This window comes from Lissotriton helveticus, chromosome 3_1, assembly GCF_964261635.1.
Source record: "Lissotriton helveticus chromosome 3_1, aLisHel1.1, whole genome shotgun sequence".
NCBI classification, from domain to species: Eukaryota; Metazoa; Chordata; class Amphibia; order Caudata; family Salamandridae; genus Lissotriton; species Lissotriton helveticus.
Genome location: NC_136061.1, coordinates 627327417 through 627351138, shown reverse-complemented (window position 1 = coordinate 627351138; position 23722 = coordinate 627327417). Strand labels below are relative to the sequence as shown.

Here is a 23722-nt window from a genome sequence, read left to right as displayed (position 1 = left end):
TCGAGGGTCAAGAGTTTCGTTTCAGAGTTTCAGTTCAGGATAATCTAAAGTCTCTAGACTCAGCTCCTACCTATATACTGATTTGAGGGGCTGGATTACCTGCTAGGTCCCTCCTATGGGTGGGACCAGGGAAGGGGGTGGATACACCCCTTTCCCGTTGTCCAGTTTCGCGCCAGAGCTGGGGCTGGAGTGCCCCAGCAACTGGTTTGAACCGGGCTATGCATGGGGCACCTTGTGTGCCCCAGGCAGTCTCTCATTTCATTCAACCCACCCTGCCCCAATACACAAGAGCCTGTCTGGGGAGGAAACCTATTGTCCAGGCCTCCCCTGCTGGAGTTTCGTCCAGCAGCAGGAGGTCAGACTTGTGTCTGTGGCAGCAGCATCCATTTTGTGATGCTGAGGCTGTGTTTAACTTTAACCGGGTAAAGCTACAACTACATGTCTTCTCCCTCTAGAAGGGTGGAATGCTACCCCCGCCGCCAGAACTGGCGGGGGTGGGGGGGGGGGTGGTTTAGTATTCCAAAGCGTATGACACCTTACACGACATGTTTTGATAAAGCCAAACCAAAGTTAGCATTAACCGCGAGGATTATAATGCACTTAAGAGTATATGGTATGGCTAAATCCTAGAACAGCTATAAGGACATGGTTCCCGAAAGCTGCAGACAGGCTCAGCTCATACTAGAGCACCATCTCACATAAAACCAAGCACTCTGCCTCCAGGATTGTTAAGGCCTGCCATAGGAGTGACTTATAGGTATATATGTGTCTAGATATAATGGTAGGTATAGGAATACTATACCTAAGCAAGGGGTGATTACACAACCTTGCCCAGCCAGGTGTGTCAGTTTGGATGGCCAGCCAGGGGTGGCATAATACATGCTGCAGCCCCCGGTAGGCCTTGGATGCATCAAGGCCCTGGGTACCTATGGTACACTATACAGGGGCTCACAAGGTGACCCAATATCCAATTAGATATGTACCTAAAGTACATGGAGTCTATTTTACAGAGAGAGCAGATAGCCTGGGGCCCTGAATAGCAGGATCCCAGGCCAACTAAGTCAAAAACCAGCTAAACACTAGGCAAAAAGTTGGGGTAACCATATAGTCAGATATCTACTTTCCTACACCATGTGAGCCTGCAGTGACTATGTCTCACCTCGTTTTGAGGGTGCAGCAAGAGGTCAAAAGAGACCAGCCAGCGGCACACTACAAGTGGATGGGGCGGAGTGGAAGTGTTTGAATAGAACGAGCCTTGGAAATGAGGGAAAACGTGGCTTACCTTAGCTCTGGGAGACACCTCCTTCCTCCACGCCCTACTCAGTGCTCTGTAGCCCTCAGCTTCGCATCTTCTTACACAGCTGCAGGTCCCCTATGGGCATCTGGACAAGGCGACTCATTGCTGCACTGTAAAGATGGTATCCCTTTCTCATCAGTGACAAGCTCCTTCCTTCACACCACTTCTAACAAGATGGCAATATGACAGCATGTCTGGACTTGAGGAGAGGAGGCGGAGTGCCCTTAGACACCAGCCTTGGAATTAGAGCTCTCCTCTGGTCCACAACAGTGGAATTCCTTGAGACCGACGTCATCAGTGAGAAATCCTGGAAAACTGACTCCGGGAAGCCAACCCATACAAATACCAGTGTGGGTTATCTGGCTTCAGCTGAGTTTCACTTCATATCAAACTACTCTGTGGCTGTAAATGCACCAGGCGGGAGGCTGGAGCCGGTCGCTCCCAGATGAGCGCTTTTAAGACAGAAGAAGCTGGAATTCCGTCACCTAGTTGATGAGCAAAACAAGTGCATGCAGACTTCCTGGAACGAAAACTGCTGGGTGGGGGCGGTCGGTGTCCATAAATTTCAAATACGGCTTTGTCTCTCTCCTTGCTTTCTCAGGGCCCTCGTTCACAAAGACTAGGAACGGTGCACCTGATATACCTCTACTAAACTGAAGAGCTCTAAGTCTAACATCATTATCACAGATCTTCTGTGTACATGTATGGCTAGTGTGTACTGAAGAGAAAACGGACTTGTAAAGAAAACTGAGAGAAGCTGTGTACACTACACTGAGACATGCAGGGGACATTCCTGTGCCAACAGCTTGCAAAGAAGAGCTATGGCCAAAGAGCACCATACCCATATGTAGCTTTGTGAAGAGCCCTTCCATGCAGTGCCAGTAGAACAAGTTACTTACTTTCGGTAACTATATATCTGTAAGAAACATAGGTTAGTTATGGATTCCTTACCTTAGAATTACCCCCAGGCGTCAGACTGGATCCGGAAAGCTTTTTCATCAGCAGTACCTCTGCGTGTCAGAAGGTGGCGTCAGTCGGCTCCGTGTCTGTCGTTGGCGCTGTGTTTGCCGGAATGATGTCGCAGTAGCTACTTAGATACCGCCCTCGCGCGCTGACATCAGTTCTGTACACGACTTTCCGCGCCAGAAAAGGAAAGCCATGCAAGACACTGAAAACTGGTGCACAAAACTAGTGCCCTGAAAGGAAGTACTTAACCCTAGAAGTCAGTTCGCAGAACGGGGAGGATGGGTGGAGCAGTAAGGAATCTATATCTAACCTATGTTTCTTACAGATATGTCATTCAGAGGAACTCCAAGGTCCCAAAGCAGTAGTGGCTTCAGTCGCCCTGGTGGAATGGGCGAGTAGCCCCACTGGAGGCTCCTTTTTAGCTACAGAATAACAGGCTTTAATACACAAAACGACCCATCTAGAGATGGTCCGCTTGTGTACGGCCCGACCTTTCTTGGTGCCCAAGCAGCCAACAAAGAGTTGGTCATACACCCAGAACTATTTGGTGCGATCCAGATAGAAGGAAAGCGCATGTTTTGGGTTCAGGCGGTGGAGCCTCTCTTTCTCTTTAGAAGGGTGTGGAAGCGGAAAGAAGGTGGGCAAAGTGATGGTTTGCCTGATGTGAAAGGAGGTGACCATCTTAAGAAGAAAGGATGGACGAGTTCTTAGGACAACTTTATCCAGATGTACAGCCAGAAAAGGAGGTTTAGATGAAAGAGCCTGGAGCTCACTCACTCTTCTGGCAGATGTGATTGCTACCAGGAATGCAGTCTTAAGAGTCTTAGAGGACAGTTGTGAAGCGGTCAAAGGTAGCGCACAACAAATAGGTTAAGACCAAAGTCAGGTCCCACTGAGTCATTACAAAGGGAATAGGAGGAAAGAGATGGGTAATGCCTTTTAAGAAACTATTTACAACCCAGGTCTTGAAGAGAGAAAGCTGATCAGGAAGCCTTAGAAAGGCAAAAATGGCCGAAAGATAGCCCGTGATAGTGCCCAGAGCACAGCCCTGCTGGGCCAAAGAAAGAAGGAAGAGAACCTCCGAAAGAGGGGCAGAAAGGGGATCCACAGCCTTTGCTGTGCACCATGCCACAAATTTGTTCCATCGGCAGGCGTATACTATTTTAGTGGAGGGGCACCTGGCTGCCAAGATTACACCACATACTTCAGGAAGCACGTCAAACAACGTCAACTGCCGCTGCTCAATCTCTATGCAAGGAGGTGGAGGCTGGACAGGTTCGGGTGGAGCACTGTCCCCTGCTGCTGCGACAAAAGATCCTCCCAAAGAGGCAGTCTCATGGGAGGATCGAAGGCCATGTTGAGCACCTCAGGATACCAGACTCTTTGTACCCAATCCGGAGCCATAAGAATGACTTGGGCCCGGTCGCACTTGATCTTCGGCACTCTGGGTAGAAGTGGTATAGGCGGAAAGGTGTATAGAGGACACCAACTCCACTCACGACGAAAACTGTTGCCTCGCGAGTGCTGCTTTGCAAATTACAACGCACAGAACTGCTGACATTGCGCGTTCTCTTCGGCGGCAAATAGATCTAACCAAGGTTCTCCTCACTGCTGAAAGAGACCTTGCACCACCTCCGAGTGAAGATGCCATTTGTGATCCATCATGCACCTGCTGCTGAGTTCGTCCGCCTCCTCCAGACACTGGAGCAGCACTTGCGCAACCGTGTCCCACATACAATGGGAACAACGGCCCAATAGATATGCTGTGTTTACCGACCTCAGTCCTAAGCTGGCGGAAGAAAAAATCTTCTTCCCAAGACGATCCAGCTTCTTGGATGTCCTACCTGGTGGAGCGTTAGGGAATGCACCCTTGGAAATAGAGGCTTGGACCACCAAGCTCTCTGGGGTGGGGTGCTGGGAGAGGAAAGTGGGGTCACCCGGAGCCGGAAAGTGGGGTCACCAGGGGCCGGGCGGTGGTGTCATCCTATCCACTGGAGCCCCCGTGTTGGGCCCTGGATCAAGTGCCCAAAAGGAAGTTGGTGAGGGCCTCACTGAATGGCAGCAGGGGCTCCAAAGAGCTTGCTTGCGGTTGAAGCACCTCTGTCAGGAGGTTAGTCCTGACCGCCACTGTAGGGAGCTCGAGGTGGAGAGCCTCAGTCGCCCTACGCAACACCACTGTGTATGATGCTCCCTCCTACGTAGCCACGGCAGGAGGAGACAAGTCAAGGTCAGGAGAAGTAACAAGACCACTGGCATTCCCCAGGTCCTCTCTCCAATCCCGATCATACTCCAACTGGTCGGTCAGAGGGTCACCTGACCCCTCCCAGTTCTCCTCCTCGTCCTCTGGGAGCCAAAATGGCCTAAAAGGGACCACAGGAGTGAACAGGGGCACAAAAACCCCACTCGGCACCAAATCCGGTGTTGATCGACGCCGGTCCAGCTGTTTCCACATCAGGATGGAGAACAGGATCTACGCCAGCCGGGGGCACGACCGGCGTTGGGTGCGGCGCCGGAGGAAGCGGCACCTGTGGAGGCGTAATGAGGTCAACCAGATCCAGGCCTGGATCCAAGTGGGACCTGCGGCACCGGAGCTGCCGGCTGAGAAGGCCTAGGCCCCCCAACAGAGTCCGCAGGGCACGAAGGCGCACCAGCGAATTTAGGCTGCCCAAAGATGGCATGCATCGCTTCGAAGAACTTATGAAGCTGAGCAGGAGTCTCTCTGGGTCCCGGGAAGGGAGGGAGGGAAACCGAGTCAGCTCTTCAGGCTACGCACACGGAGCTGCAGGAGGGGCACCGCCCGCATCCCTCAGCTGTCCGAAGGGAGAAATTGAAGAGCGACGATGCTTCTTCGACGACTTCTTGTGCTTCGACTTATCTGACCCAGACTGTGAAGACTTAGGTGACGATTGGTGATGGCTCAGCGACCGGTCCCTCGGCCTCATTCGTGACCAGGACCATGTACGGCAGGGAGCAGAATGCTGACGCTCCGGAAGCGTTCAGGACCGCTCCCGCAAAGCCTTTGGAACCATGGACCGGCAGTCGGAGCCGACTTGGGGTCGTGGTCGATCTCCAGGTAAAACAGGGACACGCAGTGCGGATCCATCACCGACATCAGTCGGGTACAGGAACTGCAAGCCTTGAAGCCGGGCATCCCTACGTGCACCAGGGGTCGTTAGGGCTCAAAAAGACATTGACAAAAGTCGCTGAAAAAGTTCAGTCTAAAATTGACTGGAGGTACCGTTCTTCCTGGATCTGCGCTGGCTGGAGCGGAAAAATAAATAAATGACGTAAGCACGTGAGGGCGGCGTGTAAGTAACTACTGTGACGTCATTCCGACGAACACAATGCCAACGATGGACGCTGAGCCGACCGACGTCACCTTCCAACGCGCAGAGGTACTGCTGACAAAAAAACTTTCCGCCTGGGGGTAATTCTAAGGTAAGGTATCTATAACTGTTTCTTTCAATTACTCACTGACACTATGTTAAAGTGATTACTACACGTTCACTACTCTTCTATTACTTCATTATTCTTTGTTGCACTCTACTTGACTGGTGTTCACATACAGCACTTTAGGAAAGCTTCAGCACCACACAAGTGCTATACAAGAAACTAAGAAGATACTTATTATATTATTGATAATGCGACTTACTGAATAGCTAAAATAGGATCACAAAAAATTACTTGAACACCCTATGCTATACACTACTACCAAGTGAAGAGCAGCTTAACCATCCCAGCACTTGCTCAGCACGCCTAATCCTTCCACTCACTACCTGTCACAATATAGTTTGGTAAAGAGAAGCCAAATTTGAAAAGCACAGCTGAACATTCCACAGAAAAACACTAAAGATCAGTAAAGGTACACCCTCTGTAAAAGAAACCAAAGGCTCAGGGAACTTTTTCACTCATGCAACAATACTGTTCTCCAAAGAGAATCCTGTCCCTTACAGAGGCAGTGTGCACATCTCTCTCAAGCTTCCTCTACATAAACTGCAAAAGTTAAAACCCATTTGGGTAATGTTGCAGCAGCTGACTCACTCTTGGCTTTCTGCGAGTATTGTGCTAAGTTTAGCAGCCTGCTCATTCAGCACTCCTACCAAGTAGACAGCTGATCAGGCAAGGGTTTTAGTGATGAGCACGTCATACACACGAGCCTCTTTTGAAAGGCTTCTGGACTTTGTTCTTCACCAATCTTTTTAAATAGTAAACTGTGCTGTGCGATCTTTCAAGAAAATGCAAGTTTATTTTTAAGGCACCGAAGCCAGAAGGTATCAAAGTGTCAAAACAAACCCCAATTCCTGCCAAAATAAAGGCTTTTAGAATTTTCTTAACCTTCTCTGTACCCAGGACCTTCCCTAATTCTGATGGAATAACATTCCACCTTCTTGCCTCTGCCACAGAACAGTTTACCACCCAGTGCGGTCTTCAACAAAGCCAAGGTTGGGCCTGAACCTCAAGCACTATCCTCTGCATGTGCATAAATAGAGGGTGGTTTTATGCATCACTACTGAACTAGAACTCTTCAACGAGTGGTGATTGGGAGGCATGGATATGTTACAATTGGCTAACACTGGCTACTATTATTGCTGCTTTGGTTTAATTTCTTTATAGTCTCTTCAAGATAATCTGATATATTCCAATAAATAGTAAGGCCATGTAGTCTAGTCCTGCTCCAGAAAATGCCTGTGCATGAGGAGTAGCTATACTGTTTTCTAAATAATACAGGTGTAATTTGACCAGGAACTTTACAACTGCATGTTTTTGCAAGAGTTGACGTGGTCTTCCATGGTCAGATAGTTATATGAAACTATGTGTAGGGAAGTCCCCATTTTCAATAGGTCCAATTTAAGAGGAACCCGCCATCCCAATTTCTTTTGACAGTTTCTCCACTACAGCCCGCAAACCTACAGTTTTGCTGGAGTTTAGCGCAAACTAGCTCATCTCCATTCAATTACAATTATCTTCAAGCAGGTCAGATAGAGATGTAAAGGCTCTCAGCCTAATTTATGTATCATTCAAATCTCAAATTAAGTACATTCTGTAATAAACTGAAGTTGCTCTAGGATACGGCCACTGATGTAGGTTTTACTGGATTTCGATACCCGTATCTGACCCACTGCCCCAGCTATATGGTAAAAAACACTCAATTTTGGCTGGTGTTTTCTCTAATATCTCTTATCAATCAAAAGAGCAATTTCTTTTCTTTCAATAATTAACTTTCACGTAAATTAATATATATTCTTATATTTCTGAGGTTGTGGTTGAATACAAAGCCAATTAATCTTATTTACAATGACAGTCTTAATTATGAAAAAGAAAAAAACTAAAACAGTAGAGCACCACAATGACAATCTGCTCTGCAGACCAATGTTTGATACTGTTATTCCCCCAGGTGGCAGAGGGAGTACAAGCAGAACATGACATTCTTTTAAACAGAATGAACATAATTTTATTATATTGGCTCATTTCGAAATGTAGCCATTTCACAAACCTGCTCTTTAACCTGCTCCCTTCCAAGCAACTTCTCAACATCAAATAATGTCCTTTCAGAGCAAGTTAGTGAAACAGACTTTACTGGTTCAATTTATGAATGCTTTTGTTGGCACTTAAAAGGAAACATGCAGGGAGTACCAAGATGTTGTCTCAGTATTTGCTTTTCGTTTTATTTTTGTCAGGTACACTCCTGAAATCGTAAACGTAGTAGGAGACTATACTCTTCCTGGAATATTGGCTGCAGGATGTCGTTTTAGAGAAAAAAAAAAAATCACACGAGTGTCAGCAGCTTCGTATTTTATTATCTATGTTGATGGTGTAGCTTTATAAGGATTACGAGGAAGCGTTATCAATGAGTAGATTTGTGGATTGGTGTAGACATGGCACTGGCGTTTTCTCTTTTGTGTTATTTTTGCTTTAGCTTAAATACTATAGAAATGCTGACAAGGGTAAACTGGGAGCTGGAAAAACTGGAGAAGAATTCATATTTATCTCAAAAAGAGCTGTAGAAGCACGTTGTTATTGTTAATGTTAGGATGTGTATAGCTATGTTAAAATAAGGAATGTTCAGAACATAAGCTTGAACTTATGTTTATCGATGTCAGAAGTAACTTTTTAAAATACACGCAGCCAGTAATTTAGAAAAGGCGATTTCATATTAATTTTTCAGAGGCAAATTTAAAAGCAGGTCAGAGGTAGCTCGAAAAGAATAACGCTGGCAATATAGTACTTTCAATCTAATTGGAATAGATTTCAAACTGTGCGCTTTTAGTCTCATGAATTTGCTAAGGAAATATAAGATGTTCAGGAAATATATTAACTGGGGAATTCACAAAGTCATGGATGGAATTTAAGTTTTGTTGATATCCATTTATGTACATGTACTCGATTTAGAACTTTGCTGACATATAGAATGAGATGTCATTTTATCTGTTTTTAAACAGATTAATAAGAATGGTATGTGATGTGTAACGATTATGTGAAGGACTAGCATAAGGAATTAAGATGGAGTATTTATTGAAACAGGCAATAGATTCCTGTACAACAATTATTTCAGCCCTGAAGTAGCAGCTATTTGTTGAAATTGTGTTTTTATAACATCTTAAGAATAAATGAATAACTTCTTATATTTCATCTCAAGGTTATTTAATGAATGTGATATCAAGTGAATACATTGCTCCCTGCAACCCAATTGTTTATTTAAATTTCTTGGCCGGATTGGGTAATTGGCCTAGGAGGTGGTAGTGAGTGACCGCTACGGTAATCTTATTACAGAAATCTATTTAGCAGATCTTAATATGGAGGATGATCCATCGAGAGATGGTTCGCTTCTGAATTATCTTCCCTTTCTTTGCCCCGGCAGATGTAACAAAGAGTTGATCGTCCAACCAGAATTCTTTGGCACAATCAACATAGAACAATAGCGCTCTTTTTTTTAATCGAGGCAGTGGAGTCTCTCCTCTTCTGCAGATGAAAGAGGGGAAAAAAGGTAGGCAGGATGATGTTTTGCTCCATGTGAAAAGGTCTGAACACCTTGGGCAAAAAGGACTCTAGTTTGAAGACCCAGCTTGTCTAGGAAGAATGAAGTGTAGGGAGGGTTAACTGAAAACATTTGCAACTAGCTAACCCTCCTGGCAGATGTTATCGCCAAAAGGAAGAGTTTTCAGAGGTAGGAGCCACAGAGGGTAGCTGGGCATCGGCTCAAAAGGAGGACACATTAAAAAGGTGAGAACTGAATTCAAGTGCCATTGGAGTATAATGGAAGGGGGGATAGAAAGCTGATAGAGGGTAGAGAAACGATGTAAAAACCTTAATCTACTAGAATACACAGTCTTGGCTGATTTCCCTCGATTTAAAAATTGTCTTCATTGCCCGCTGTATGAGGGTAAATGGTTGGAAGGTGTAATGAAAATGAAACATCAAGTCTACTACGGCATCCCTTAATGCGAGGGCCTGAGGAAGCTGTCAAAATGGGTTGAGCTTTCTATTTAGACTTGAGTCAAACAGAAAGTAATTATGGTGTGAACCTCTGCTAACTGAGATCTTTGTGCAGAACCTGCTAAACAATCCACTTTCAGATTATAAGCCCCCACTAAACAAGCTTCTGATAGGCCAATTATTTTGTCTCCAAGTCGAATGTGACAGATTAAAGAGTGTTTGTGCAGAATTGTTTTGCTTTTTGACCTCCTCTTGTGTTGATGTAGACCTCCACAGCAATGTTGTCGGTGAAAATCTAAAATTACGCTGCTCAGGCAAGTGTGAGAAAGCATTTCAGTACTTTGGCTACAGTTACGAGATCTTAAAGGCTACAATTCAGCAATGTCTTCCATGGACCTCAGACCTTTCAATGATCTATCCCCTCAATGGGCCCCCTGTCCTAGGAGAAACACATCAGAACTATACTGAACTGTGGTGCAGAGTAGAGAAGGATAATGGGTAATACCTCTGGCTACGTCCATCACTAAAGTAGTTGAATCTGTGTGGGTGAGAGAAAGTTTGTCCTAAAGGCTTCCATAAATCTGTTCCACATGTCTCTCGGATGCCACTGCAGTAGTCTCATATGCAGGTGTGTGTGTGAGGGTTAAAAAAGATGCACAAAGCCATCAACCCAAGCAATCTCAGTATTGATCAGGCTGACCGCAGAGAATGAAAGGAAAATGGGTTGATAGTGTGCAGAATATCTTGAATCCAAACACAGAGATGAATGGCTCTCTGAAATAGTCCTACAAGTAGATATGACAATGCTGAGTGTCTGCTCTATCACTGCTTAATTTGAAATATTAAAGACAAGGTGGGGATTTGAAAGGCACATCATTCAGTTTAAAATATTAGATAATTTGACACAATCAAATGTTCATTACAAAAAATTATTTAGGATTTAAAAAAAAGTTTCCTCTAGTTGAGCAACTGTTGTCCACAAAATAGTATTTATACCCAAAACAGAAACGCCAACACATCTTTGCAACTGAATAGTTAATTAGTCCCGCTCATGGGGCTTCCAAAGTTAAACAATCAAATTTGACTTAATTGGTTGTAAACTAAGAGTTATGGTTTGATAAAATTGTAAACATTTGGATATGGTTTCTAGGCAATTCTTGGTACCAAATAGTGTTTGAAGAGGTCTAGCAACCTAAGATTAGTCACAAATCATTCTTAGTAATTTAATTTCTGTCTCAGGCCAAAATAACTGGATGGATTCTGGTCATGAATTAGTACCATGTCAATAACCGAATCCTGAAGGGGATCTGTTGTGAGGAAAAAAAGGATCTTGGTCTGGAGGCTTATATTTTTCTGTAGCATTGATAGATAAGACTTTACAGACGTTCGAGTCAGAAATAACAGCATTATAGGCTCCAGAAGACCGGGTACTGAAGGCAGATAATCTGTGATGCATGATTTAAAATCAATATAAAATGCTGATCTTGTGGTGACGGGCGTCGGAATGTTTAGTTTTACTGCCCCTCCAACCAGAATCTCATTAAAAGTTAGGTCGCCCACATAGGAGACATGAGGTTCTGGAGAAGGTGGGAGAATAATCCCTGATGAATGAGAAGACTGACAATGATGACCAGGAAGGAAAGCTTTTGTTTGAATCATGCTGAGTGCGAGACCTCCTCCTGGAATGCCCTGAGCTCCTTGAGTGAGAACGTGATCATCTTATAGAATGACTACTAGAACGGAACCCTTTCCTTTTGTGGATGCTTCTCTGTTCTGGAATTTTATAAGGAGCATAGTGTGGCAATGCTTAGGGCATTACCAGAGACTTTGGCAGATAAAGGCGCTGGAGGCTTCCGAGTTGCTGGTGAAAAGACAAGAATGATCTCCAAGGTGACTAAGTTGAAGATAGGTTAACTACTGTAGTCACTGCTCTTGAACTACTTTGAATCGAAGGTGTTAGACATCCTCCTCTTCCTCAAATGGTGAAAAGCTCAGAAGACAGACTATTTTCTTGGAGTTGCCTATCCTGAAGGTATGTCGTCAAAAGTCCCTACCATCGAAGGTGGAGTTTACGGAGAATCGCCTCTGGGACGTTATTTCAAATAGGTTCTCAACATCAACAGCCTTATGTCATTTGACATTGCTGCATGTGTAGAGGTCTGATGGCACTTTGACATCAACTTTCTTGGAGGCCTTCCAGTTGTCAACAATGAGCATGTCACTACTGCACCTGTCCTCAAACTCAGGTCTCCACGCAGCAGCATCTTGGAGCAGTCTCCTGCAGGCCATGCAGCCTAATCTTTTGCCTGTCATTCAACTTGATGATCTTTGACAGGCACACTATGCACATTTCATGGGGTCTGACTGGGCTTTCTTTTTGCGGCAGGCAGGGCATTTCACAAAAAGTGAAGGTCTTCTGGCAGAATTTAAAAAAACAATTCTTGCAGAAAATGACTAGATTACACTCCTCAGCCTATAGGACGTCAAAAGACCTTTTTTAAGGTAAAAATGCAGAGCTTAGTGCTCTAGGATCCTGGTGTCAGGAGCTGGAAAACAGAACACACCTGTTACCTGTGTGACATGATGGGGCAAATGGGGAACACCCTTAAAAGGGACAGTGTGTTTTTATTCTTCTGTCAATTGCAGCCTATCTGCTAACATTGCCCTTTGTTTCCCTTCTTTTCCTTCTAAAAAACAAAAAAAGGTTTGTGAAGGTTTCTAGTTACGGTTTTGTTTATATAGTGACTGTTCTTTTTCAAATGGAATGTGGCCACGTTTAGCCTATTACTACACTGCAGACAGTTTTTTCTATTTGAGGATACTGTTCTACTAACATACAGGCATATGTATACATATATGCAAACATTGTTTAATAAATTGGTTGGTATCTTGCGTGGAGGCAGGATGATTCAGTACTTACAATTCGGTACTTACAACTACAAATGGGGAGAAACTGGTGGAGAAACTGAGTTTTGAAAACCACATGGAAAATTTCGTCCTCCAGAAAGTGATTTATATACACAATAGAGGAAAATGTAAGTAGGGCAATGAACTTCAAGAGTGCCGAGTTTTTTCAGGATGTGTTGAGGTTCTGATACAGATGCATCAGAATGTTCTTCCCTGGCCCTTTTCATATGTCGGTGGTGCCGTAGCGATGACAAAGAAAACGTTTAGATGTTGCAGTGCATGGGGGGTGGGAGGGAAGGAGGCCAGAAAAAGTGGCTTCTCCTAGGGGAATGAGTTTCCATTTGATTTAAATGCTATTTTCTTTGAGTGGACAATGAATAATTTGACCTCGCTCTTGCAAATAGTTTCAAGTTGCAAAACGGTTTAAAGTTCCACAATGCAACATCATGCTTACATCCTAGGCAAGAAAAGACAAAGAAAGTGGACCTGTAGCTGAAAGCTAGGAAACTTCCTGATGCCTGAAAACACTATACTAGGAAGATACCAGACTAGGACATCTCCATAAAAGTAAAAACCTTCCACTGCGTACCCATATCACTCTAACACACAAAACTCCTGATTAAAGCAGCTGTGAGACTTGGGAAACAACTTTACATCATTGATGAAATGTGTCTACTTTATTTCTCTTTCATCACTTCCAAAAAGGACATCATGGATCCGAGGCTGCTGAGAACAGTTTGGAATGAGTAATTAGCTGGAAGGGATACATATTTCAAAGCACAAGTTACTACTTGTGTAACGATATATCTGTAAGAGACATTAGTTAGTGATAGATTCCTTACCTTAGAATATCCCCAGGCGTCAGACTGGATCCGGAAAATTTTGCGTAGCAATACCCCTGCGCGCCGGCAGGCGTCGTCCGCGGCTCCGCGTCAGTCGTTAGCGCCGGAATGACGTCATCGGAGTACTTAGACGCCGCCCATGCGCACTGACGTCAGTTCTGATACACAGCTTTTCCGCGCCAGATATGCAGAGCCATGATAGAACCAACACTGGTGCCATGAAACTAAGGCCCTGAAAGGGGATGACCTTAACCCTAGATATCGGTTCGCAGAACGGGGAGGATGGGTGGGTCGGTAAGGAATCTATCACTAACTAATGTCTCTGACAGATATATCGTTACACAAGTAGTAACTTGTGCATCTGAAAGAGACACGTTAGTGATAGATTCCTTACCTTAGAATAGATACCCCAGCAATACCAATCCCGGTGGTGGGTCTGCGAACCAATAATCACACCAGAAAGTCCTGGAGGACGGAACGGACAAAGAAGCCATCCCTCTGGACTTGGCTGTCCAGGCAATATTGTCTTGCAAACGTGTGCAGCGAGGCCCACGTAGCTGCCTGGCAAATGTCCTGCAAGGGCACTCCTCGGCCCAGGGCAGTGGTAGTCGACGTGGCCCGAGTGGAATGAGCCCTCAATCCAACAGGGGGCTCCTTCTTAGCCAAGGAGTAACACGCCTGGATACACAAGATGATTCACGAGAGATGGTCCGCTTGTGCACCGCCTTTCCCTTCTTAGCGCCCACGTAACCAACAAAGAGTTGGTCATCCACCTGGAACTGGCGTGTGCGATCCAGATAGTAAGAGAGCGCACGTTTTGGGTCCAGACGGTGGAGCCTCTCTTCCTCTTTCGAGGGATGCGGAGGCGGAAAGAAGGTGGGCAAGGTAATGGACTGCCCGATGTGGAAGGCAGAGACAACCTTGGGCAGGAAAGAGGGTCTTGACCGCAACACAACCATGTCCGGATGGACAGAGAGGAAAGGAGGTGTGGAAGAAAGAGCCTGGAGCTCACTCACTCTCCTGGCAGAGGTGATGGCAACCAGGAAAGCAGTCTTCAGAGTAAGAAGACGGAGAGGACAGTTATGGAGCGGCTCAAAGGGAGCACACATTAGGTAAGTAAGAACAAGGTTCAAGTCCCACTGGGGCATCACGAAAGTAACAGGAGTGAACATGTGTGTTATGCCCTTCAAAAACCTATTTACAATTGGGGACGTGAACAAGGAAGGCTGATCAGATAGCCTTAAGAAGGCGGAAAGGGCAGAAAGGTACCCCTTGATAGTGCCCAGAGCAGAGCCCTGCTGGGCAAGAGAAAGAAGGAAGAGGAGAACCTCAGAAAGGGGTGCAGAGAGTGGATCCACAGCCTTTGCTGTACACTATGCCACAAATCTGTTCCACCTGCAGGCGTATACCGACTTTGTGGAGGGACGCCTGGCTGCCAGAATGACATTACAGACTTCAGGAGGCAAGTCCAATGGCCTCAACTGTCGCCGCTCAATCTCCAAGCTTGTAGGTGGAGACTGGACAGGTTCGGGTGGAGGACCATCCCCTGCTGCTGCGACAGAAGGTCCTCCCAAAGAGGCAGACGAATCAGGGGATCGACTGAAATGCTGAGTAGCTCGGGATACCAGTATCTTCGTGCCCAGTCCGGAGCCACAAGGATGACTTGGGTCCAGTCGCGTTTGATGTTCTTCAGCACTCTGGGCAGAAGTGGAATAGGCGGAAAGGCGTACAATAGACCGCAACTCCACTCGCGACGGAAAGCGTCTCCGAGCGAGTGCCGCCTTGGAAATTCCAACGCGCAGAACTGATGACATTGCGAGTTCTCTTCTGTGGCGAATAGATCTAACCAAGGCTCTTCCCAGTGCTGAAAGAGACCTTGCGCCACGTCCGAGTTCAGATGCCATTCGTGATCCATCATGCACCGACGGCTGAGTTTGTCCGCCCTGGCATTCAGAGAACCTGCCAGGTGTTGAACCACCAGGGTCACGCCCTGATGTTCCAGCCACTGCCAGAGGCATAGAGCCTCCTGGCATAGGGTCCACGACCCCACCCCACCCGGTTTGTTGCAGTACCACATGGTGGTGGTGTTGTCCGTGAACACCTGCACTACACTCCCCCGGACAGAGGGGAGGAATGCCTTCAGCGCAAGTCGGATCGCCCGCAGCTCCAGAAGGTTGATGTGGAGCCGGGACTCCGCAGGAGACCAGAGGCCTTTGATCTCCGCCTCTCCCATGTGGCCCCCCCAGCCCAGGAGGGACACGTCCGTCACAACCACGTGCTCCGGGTGGGGTAGGGAGAGGGATCTGCCACTGACCCAATCGCGGTCCGTGAGCCACCACTGCAACTGTCTAGCAGTGCCCTCCGAGATCAAGACATGATCGGACAAGTTGCCCTGATGCTGGGCCCACTGAAACTTTAGGTCCCACTGCAGAGCCCGCATCCGCCACCGGGCGTGATGCACCAGAAGGATGCAGGAGGCCATCAGCCCCAGAAGCTGCAGCGTCAACCTGACCGAGACTCTGGATAAAGGCTGAAAGATCAGAATCAGAGCCTGAATATCCCGAACCCGCTGTTCGGGAGGATAAACCCGAAACTGCGCCGAGTATAGAACCGCTCCGATGAAGAGGAGCTTCTGAGAGGGACACAGGTGCAGGAGGTCGGCCGTAGTCTGGAGGTGGCTGACGACTGTCTGGGGCGAGCCCGCCTTCAACAACCAGTCGTCGAGGTAGGGGAAGACTGACACCCCTAACCGGCGCAGATGAGCTGCGACCACCGCCATCACTTTCGTGAACACCCGTGGGTGCTGGTAAGGCCGAAGGGGAGCACGGTAAACTGAAAGTGCTCGTGGCCTTCCGTGAACCGCAGGTAACGCCGGTGGGCCGGCAGGACGGGGATGTGAAAATAAGCGTCCTGCAAGTCCAACGCTACCATCCAGTCTCCAGGGTCCAGGGCAGCTAAGACCTGAGCCACAGTCAGCATCTTGAACTTCTCCTTCCGGAGGAAGCCGTTGACGTTCCGTAGGTCCAAGGTAGTGCGTAGGCCCCCTTTGCCCTTCGTGGGTACCAGAAAGTAGTGGGAGTAACAACTACACCCTACTTCTGGCCCAGGAACGCGCTTGATGGCCCCTGTAGGAAGGTAGATCCCTGACTATGGTTGCCCCCAACTTTTTGCCTGGTGTTTTGCTGGTTTTCTGACTTAGTTGACCTGGGGCCCTGCTATTCAGGACCCAGGCCTACTGCTCTCTCTGTAAAATGGATTCCATGTACTTTAGGTACATATCTAAATTGGATACTGAGTCACCTTATCAGTCCCTGTACAGTGTACCTTAGGTACCCAGGGCATAGGTGTACACCCAGGGCCTACCAGGGGCTGCAGCATGTATTATGCCACCCCTGGCTGGCCATCCAAATCTGACACAACTGGCTGCACGACAGCTGGGGCAAGGTGGTGTAATCACCCTTTGCTTTAGATATAGTATTCCTATATCTAACCCTAAAATGGGCACACAGATCTCCTATCAGTCACTCCTATGGCAGGCCTTGACAATCCTGAAGGCAGAGTGCTTGGAATCGTGTGAGATGGTGCTCTGGCATGAGCTGAGCCTGTCTGCGGCTTTCGGGATCCATCCCTTAGCCGTTTCCATGATATCGCATACCATATACTCTTAAGTGCATTATAATCCTCGCGGTTATGTGCCAACTCTGGTATCGCTTTATCAAAACATGTCGAGTAAGGTGTCATACGAATTGGAATACTAACCCCTCGCCAATTCTGGCGACGGGGTTAGCATTCCACCCTTCTAGAGGGACACGACATGTGTGTAACCTGTAACCCCGGGTAAAGTCAGACATAGCCTTAGCTCCACAAAATGGATGCTGCCACCGAGACACAAGTCTGCCCTCCTGCTGCTGGGAGTCCTCCCAGAGCAGGAGGCAAGGACAAAGGGTTTCCTGTCAGGGGCGGTGCCAGCACCGTCCCAGACAGGATTTTGTGTATCCTAGGTAGGCAGGGCTTTAGAGGAAGGTGACTGCAAGTGGCACCCCGGTGCTCACTGTGCATAGGCCGGCTGAAACCAGTTCCAGGGGCACTCCAGCCCCTGGCCTGGGGAAAGCCCGCCAAATGAGAGGGGTGTAACCACCCCCCTCCTAGTCCCACCCATAGGGCAGGACTTAGTCGCGTGCCAGCCCCTTTTTGCAGGATAAAGGTAGGAACTGGCCCCCTTCCAAAAGAGATCATCTTTGAATCCTGAAACTACTTTCCACGAAAGGAACTCAAGACTTCTTCCCAAGATTCTCCCTTGTGACTAAGGAGTAGTAACCCTGCAGCAGCAGGCACCAACCAAGCATCGCGGTTTGTTGCCAGTCTCTCCTTCGGATCAAGACTGCTCCAGCACGACAAGAACCGGCATCCCTGGCACCTCTGACCTCAACCTACATCATCAGCCCAGCTGTGATCCGTGGGTGTGACGAGACCTCGAGGGACCGGCCATCTTCAGAACTGCACGACGCTTGTCCAGCACGACTCCCGAGTGACCCTCGACTGAGTGCTTTGGGGTAAGAGAAGCCCCGACCCTGAGCAGCTCCAGCACCGAAGTTCAGCCCCCCTGCATCCACGAGATCTGCGTGGGGCCCCTCTGCTCTTTGCTGCCAACCGCGTTGTCCAGGTCACTTGCCCGTTGGCTAGTGACCCCTTCACGACGCTCCACGACGACAACTACTGCTGGTCTGGTTGCTCCAGACTAGCCCTTGCTCCCCTCCAACAGAGGAGCACCCTGGACCCTCCTGGTCCACTCAAGACGCCATTTTAGGTCCACCGCGTGGGCCTTGCATTTGCCAAGACTTGTTGCCAATTCTGGGTCCAGCGACGTCGACAGCAAGAACCTTCGTGGGACAGCTCGCACCTCCATCCTGGTCGCCGACAACGCCTCCTGGTCCGAGAGACTGCAGAGCCCAGCAGCGCCCACTCACCTGGCTGAGGTGACTTCGTCCGGTGCCATCCTGGTGCCCACTCAAATCACTGGCTAGTGATTCAGAACTTGGTCCCCTCTGCTTACAGGTTTCTTCTTCCCTGATCCAGGCTTGGATCACTCCGAACTTTCTTCACTGGCCGCCTGCCAGCAACTCTTCCTTCAGGCTCCTGGATCTTCAACGAGGGTTTCCGACGCAACTTCAACCCTATGCAGCCGCAGCCCCTGGGCTAGGTAACCTGAGTACTCCGGTGCTCCAGCATAGTCCAACACCCTAAGTGTTCGGATCCACTCTTGTTTTCGACCCACCTAGTCGGGTTTGCCCGAGAACAGTAACTTTGCAACTGCTAGCCTCCATAGACTTTTTCCCGCCTTACGCGCGAGAGTTCCCACTCCCACAACCCAGTGTTTAGAATTGTAGGCCTAGCGATTACTGAGTCTAGAAAAGTATTACTTACCTGCTAGCAAGTTCGCATTCCACTTACTGTGTATATGGTTTTTCGTGCCCCTAGGGCATTTGTGTAAATTGTGCGACTTAAAGTATTTTCGTAAGAGTTTTGTTATGTGCTTAGCTCCCTGACTCATAAAGAGTTCAGGGTAGTCTTGTTATAAATAAATATCTGTTTATTTTCATAACAACTTGTGTGGTGTCCTTTCACTTGGTGTTCAAGGGGTAATGTGATGGTAAAACAACTGGCTTAACACGCCCTCTAGAGTCTTAGCCTTAGACTGCTCGTATCCATGCTACTAGGATAGCTGGTCTATAAGGTTGACTTACAACCAATCATCAATAAGGGTTGTTTGGACTGATACATAGTGATCACTAGAATAGTGAGCACTGCATATCAGGCCAACTTCTCACAGCCCCCTTGTCCAAGGGACTTCCTCTCGCAGAAGTTGCAAGTGATCCCCCGACACGCGGTGGAATTGCGGTGGCATGGCTGGAGGGGTCGCCTCGATTGGGAGGGAATAGCCCCTTCGGACGATTTGCAGCACCCACCTGTCCGACGTGACAGTGCGCCAGTGGAAGAGGTGATGGCAAACCCTGCCCCCCACTGGCGTCACATGGGCCTGAAAACACGGACTAGGAAGGTTTTGAGGCAGGAGCTGCGGGGGGAGGTGTGGACTGGCCTCGCCGTTGTCCCCGACCGCCGCCACGGCGGTTTCCACGGCTGCCACCGCGCTGTTGAACATTCTGCGGTGCATGGCTGGCAGCACGTGTGGGGGCGCCCCTTCCGTGGCCACGAAAGGAGCGAAAGGCACCCGATTGCTGGCGTGTGGCCGAGAGGCCCAAGGACTCGGCCGTAGCCCTGGAGTCCTTAAAAACGCTCAAGCGCATGGTCTGCCTTGTCGCCAAAGAGGCGACGGCTATCGAACGGCATGTCCAGAAGAGTGGCCTGGACATCGGCCGAAAAGTTGGCTGACCTCAACCAGGCGTGGCGTCGAACCGCCACCGTCGTTGCCATAGCCCTGCCCAGTGAGTCCGTGGTATCCAGCCCACACCGGATGGAATATCGCGCTGCATCTCGGCCCTCCACAAGGGCTTGGGCGAGTTTAGCCCGGACCTCCTCCGGACATTGTGGCAGCAAGTCCGCGACCGTGTCCCACAGGGTGTGGGTGTAGCGGCCCAAGAGGCATGCGGTATTGACAGACTGCAGTCCCAAACTCAGGGACGAGAACATTTCTTCCAGAATTGTTCATACCTCTTTGATTCCCGATCGGGCAGAGCCGTCGGGAATGCGGTCTGGGAAGTGGAGGCCTGGATGACCAGGCTCTCGGGGGTGGGATGGGAGGACAAAAAGCAAGGGTCGCCCGGGGCCGGACGGTAGCGCCTGGCCACGTTCCTATCCACAGGCGGACCTGTGGCGGGCTTGAACCAAGTGCCCACAAGAACGTCACACAAGGCCTCATTAAATGGCAGCAGAGGCTCAGTGGAGCTTGCCTGCTGTTTAAGGACCTCAGTGAGGAGGTTAGTCCTCACGGCCGCGACGGGGAGCTCAAGGTGTAAGGCCTTGGCCGCCCGTGTCAACACTACACTGTAAGTAGCCCCCCTCCTCCGTAGCCACGGTGGGAGGGGAGACAAATCCAGTGTCTGGCGAAGTGTCAATTCCACTGGCCTCCCCAAGCTCATATGTCCAGTCCTGTTGAGACTGGCACTCTTGTGCCAGAGGGTCTACAGACCCCTCCCAATCACCCTCGTCACCCATTTCCTGCAGATCAGGGTCAACAGACGGGGCCGGTTCGTGGAAATAGAAATCTCCAAAGGCCGTCGGGAGCGGCGCCCAGGAACGCCGCTCCTGCGCCAGAGACGGACCGAGGGGAGGATTGGGGACGGCGTCCATAGTGGGCGCCGGGGGCGACACCCGCAGGGCCGGCGCCAGTGAGGTCGACCGGGGACGACCCGGATCCGGAAGCGGATCCAGTGAGGTCCTGAGGCACCGGGACCGAAGTCGCCGGCGGCGCTGGGGCCGAAGCACCCGACGGCGTCGGAGCCGAAGCACCCGACCCGCTAGGCCCTCCAGCCGGAGCCAGTTGGGCCCGGAGGCGCCACGGGACCCGGCTGAGGGAGGGACCTCATGGCCATGAGGTACCGCCCAACCTCCTCTGGCGTCACATCATGCCCAGGGACCCGAAGGTGTGGGGCAGGCGGCGACGCCTGCGACTCAGTCGGAGCCGCGTGGGTGGTGTCACCCGAACCCCCGGCAACATCGTGCGAGCGTCGGGGTGGGTCGGAGGAACGATGACGTCTCTCCGACCTCTCATGCTGCTTACCTGAGGACTTGCATCCTGACGACTGATGTCCACTCCCGGAGCTGCGAGGACTCCGACCCCGCGACCGGTCCCTCGACATCCTGTGGGACCGGGAGTGGCGCGGGGCCGACTGCCGGAGCTCGAGTCGCTTGCGGGACCGCTCCCGCCTAGCTTTAGACGTCAGGGCCCGGCAGTCGGAGCAGGTGCGGTTGTCGTGGTCGAGACCTAAACACTTGAGGCATCGCGATGGGGGTCGGTAACCGATATCAGTCGGTCGCACTTGGAGCAGGGTTTAAACCCGGGCATCCCTACCGGCACCGCTGGAGTCGAAGACTCGAGTAGAGAAATGATCAAAAGATAAAAAATTTTAGTCAAAAAATGACTAAGGGGTAGAGCTTCTCCGGATCGGAAAAAAGAAGAACAGACGTCAGCGCGCATCGACGATAAAATTAATCAGACCACAGAGTCCATTGTGTCCAGCCCACGTCTTATGGTGAACTTGGCTGCAGCCCACCCATCAGCAATTATTTGAACGTGTATCGCCCTTACCTCCTTCGAGACCATGGGCAACACATGAGCAGCAGAGTACCAGCTCCTATGGGAGCACCGGCCCAAGAGGCACGCAGTTTTTACTGACAGCAGTGCCAGGCTGGCAGAAGAGAACATCCTCTTCCCAAAGGTATCCGGTCTTTTGGCTTTCTTTTCTGGGGGCGTGTTAGAGAATGCACCAGGGTTGACTTTGAAGTGGAGGCCTGGACCACTAAGCAGGGTGTGGTTAAGAAACTTGGGTCCCATGAGGTAATGGTGGCAAGCAACTGTGCAGTGCTTGGATCATGCTCAGAGTAGGACATCGGTAAGAAATTCACTGAATGGGAGTAATCGATCCTCCCGGCTGAAGCACCTCCATCAAGACGTGTGTGGAATGGCACTGAGGGTATCGTAATGGCCAGGGCGTCAGCCAACCTTTACACCACCATTGCAAATAATGTACCCTCATCCGTAGCCACGGCGCGGCCTGTGCCTGGGGAGGTGTCCAGACGACTGGCATCTGCCAGATCGTCATACCAGTTGTGCTTGGGACGTTGTAATGTCTAGTATCCTTAAAGGTATGCAGACCCCTCCCACTCATCAACCAATCCACACCTGTTATTTGAATAAGGCACTGGCTAGTCGGTCCCCGTTGCTACCAGTGTTGGACGACGCAAGCCTGGCTCCGTATCGGAGTTAGGAGTGATGGAGTTGCGCCACCGCTGGGCGTTGTTGGCATTGGAACCTGAGCAAATACGGGGGAAAGTAGAGGTTGATCGGCCTGCACTGATCTAGATTCATCAATGGATCCTTGGAGCCCGACTGGCGCCGAGAGCGAACTTGCTTGTGGTAGACCAGTAGGGGGCCCACCCAGATCTGTGAGGCCCAATGACGCTCCAATGGGGTTGGCCCGCCCAAAAATCAGGTGCAAGGCCTAGCAAAATTCCTTAAGTTGGGCCGAGGTCACTCCGGCTCCTGGAAATTCAGGGAGGTGAAGAGATGCCCCAGTAGCAGGCTCCACCACAGAGCTAGGCCTCAAGTGCTGACTTGTCCGAAGGCTTGCGCGGTGAAGTCAAAAGCCTCTTCAACTTTGAGTACTGGGTACGACTACATAAAAGGTCTTGATACCTTCCTCACGACAGACAGGTGGAGCATTGCAGAGTAGATCGACATCGGGGGGCGAGGAGCTTGAGGGAGCACTCCTTCAGCGCCTTAGGGTGCATGGCAGGGCAGTCCTAGCATGTCTTGGCGTTGTGATCTTGCTTAAAATACCAGAGATAAACCAAATGTTGGTGCGTCATGACATCTGCAGATGACAGATGCGACATGGCCTAAAACCTGCCTTTCTAGTGGACAGTCTGCACACCAGGAGAATTAAAAAAATAAAATCTTTGACAAAAAGTCGAAAAAATGTCAGTCAAAAAGTGACTGGGGTAGTTCTTATCCGAATCTGCACTGACTGGTGTGAAAAGAAAGGACGTCAGCGCGCTGGGATGGTGCCTATACAGGCACTGTGCATGTAACTTTCGGTGCGGACAACACCACACAGAGCTGAAACTACGCCACCTACCGGTACGCAGGGGTACTCCTCACTAAAAGTTTGACGGACACCTGGGTAGTATTCCAAGGTAAGGAATCTGCAACTAGAAGTCTCTATCAGATATGATTGTTTACTAGAAAAAACACCCACGGTGTATGAAAACATTGATTAAGATAAAAGGCTTAACGTAGTGACAGTTGAGGGTTTTGGAGACAATGTTATCACTAAGGCCTGATTAGCAACACTACTGAGAGAAACATTTGACTACTATGGCGTAAGCAGAGTATGTGACTTTGTACTGCTGTGTGTTCGTGTGGTCTGTGTGCACCATTGTATCATGTTCATACTTGGCACAAAGATGGTTCCCTGCTTGAATTTAGGAACTCAGGGTCACATTTATTTCCTTCACCATGAACCTGTTCTAGTGAATGTAGATAGTGGCCCAAGCCTCGGAAAGGTTTTCTTGTTGAAGATTTCCTATCTCTGAATAG

General features: G+C 49.3%; 1 protein-coding gene across 1 annotated transcript in view; it reads right to left on the bottom strand.

Moving 5' to 3' along the window:
* Positions 1-23722, bottom strand: part of DDB1 (damage specific DNA binding protein 1) — a 1014306-nt gene that overhangs the window by 23099 nt on the left and 967485 nt on the right. The gene's annotated exons all lie outside the window — the stretch shown is intronic.